Source organism: Nelumbo lutea, chromosome 7 (genome assembly GCF_056320005.1).
Source record: "Nelumbo lutea isolate HS-2025 chromosome 7, American lotus-T2T, whole genome shotgun sequence".
NCBI lineage: Eukaryota > Viridiplantae > Streptophyta > Magnoliopsida > Proteales > Nelumbonaceae > Nelumbo > Nelumbo lutea.
In genome coordinates this window covers 53,701,579-53,703,555 of record NC_142690.1, presented here as the reverse complement: position 1 = coordinate 53,703,555, position 1,977 = coordinate 53,701,579, and the positions used below count along the sequence as shown (strand labels likewise).

Here is a 1,977-nt window from a genome sequence, read left to right as displayed (position 1 = left end):
TTTCTTCATTGATTACTCAAGTTTTGGACCATTCAATAATAATATACATGAATCTTTTATTTGTGGATGTGATGCTACCGTGGCTCTCACTTCAGCTTCTTACATCATCCTTTATACGTCACTCAACCCAAATCTGATTAACTGAACTGATTTTTTTATTGTAATTGGTCGCACTAGCTTGTAATATGAGTGCAGACCAATCATTGATGAATTTTCATTGGCTAGTGTGTGCTATTTAAGTTTGTTTGAAGCTAATAACATCCTTCAATCTAAAGTTCTAAACCATCTCTCTCTGTCTTGCATGTTTAGAGTTTAGACAATGGCGGAGAACCAGCAGACTCAGCCGAATAGAGACTTATTAACAGAATCGCGGGACGCCATGTTGGTGGTTGCTACACTTATCGCTACTGTGACCTTTCAAACCGGAGTCAACCCTCCGGGTGGTGTTTGGCAGGGAAGCACAAAAACACATGAAGCTGGAAAGTCTATCATGGGTTATGACAAAAATGGATACAGGCTATTCCTTTTTGGTAACACTCTAGGTTTTTCAATTGCTTGCAATATCATTATTTACTTGATACCGAGCACCCCATTAAGGAATCTAAAGGTGATGGTGTACATTGCCATATTTTCATTGACCTTCACTTATGGTGTTTCAGTTGCTGCTGTTACCCCTGAAACGTCTGTGAGTTTAATCTTGTTCTTGATTTTCATCGGCGTGCCTTACTTAATCACGTATCTGCTGGAACGTTACTACAAATAATGCAAGAATATTGAAGAGAACTAGTGGAGTTCGTACCAAAAACTATGTTTCTTGCTGCTTCTCAACTTTAATTTCTCTATTCAGTTGTATTATTTTTTCCCTTAGCTATTTGGTTTAAGTTATCTACTAGCTTTTCTTTTCCTTTTTCATTTTTGGTAAAGATCTACTGGCTATCTAGGCGTAGTGGCAAATATATATGCCTGTACTCTAGCTAGGTTGTTTCTAAATAATTCCAAATGTGAAACCTATTTTTATCTCAACTTGTGTAATTTTCCTATGAAATGTTAAAATTAGAGAAGGATCTCAGTCAATTTTTACTTGAAAGTTGATCAATGAAAGTTTCCATCCATGCTTGCTGATGAATTGAATCACTTACTGATTTGTCTTTTAGTCATTCAAATAATTAAATAATAAAATATTTAAGGCTGTAGTACTCTACCTAATGTAGCATTAAGGAGTTTACAACCACTTTAGGCTTAGTTTGGAAGGAGTACAAATACAAAGGCAGTTTTTACTAACTTAAGATGCAGCACTAAGGAGTTTTCAACTTGCACTTTAGGCTTAGCCTTCTTTGCACTTTTTATTACTTTCTCCAGCGTTCTAACTTAAACATCGAAGTATTTTCACCGAGCAAGTCCCCCGGGAGTCCTTCACCGTTTTCTTCTCAAGTACCGTCCGTCGCCATTTTGGAGCCAGTTAGCTGCCAGTTAGGAGTGCCCGGATTGCGCAGCATCACATTAACCAATGAAAACTCACCAAATTGTGCCATCTCACATTTATTATATAATTTTTCGTGTTGACTTCTTTTCAAGAAAGTCTGGTTCACACACATGCAATCACATACATATCAATTATCAAATCAATACAATACATAAATCATACAAGTAAATATAAGATCGGTTTCTCTAGCTCATCTCTTTCATTTTTTTTCTTTTTTTTTTTTATTTGAGTAAAGTAAATCTGTTTGTCATAGTATTATAGTTTCATGTTAGGCTGAGATTCAATCCATTGTCTTCGCTATTGAGACTTGTCACTTAGACCTCATTTGCATTTCGGTAAGTTATTTATCTGGGTAAATGCATTTATCCAGGTAATTGCTTCTTGGGAAAGATTTAACCAGTTAAGTGTACTTACCCATGTTCTTTTATTTTTCATGTAAATAAGGCAACAACCATTTTATCCATAGAAATCCATTATTACAAAGAGCATTTTTG

General features: G+C 35.5%; 1 long non-coding RNA gene across 1 annotated transcript; it reads left to right on the top strand.

Annotated features, from left to right (window-relative positions):
* The first annotated feature begins 237 nt into the window (after nucleotides 1–237).
* Nucleotides 238–1,126, top strand: LOC148846423 (uncharacterized). The gene is made up of 2 exons (XR_016101807.1): nucleotides 238–530; nucleotides 660–1,126. It is a non-coding gene; the product is annotated as an uncharacterized LOC148846423 (long non-coding RNA).
* Nucleotides 1,127–1,977: the final 851 nt, after the last annotated feature.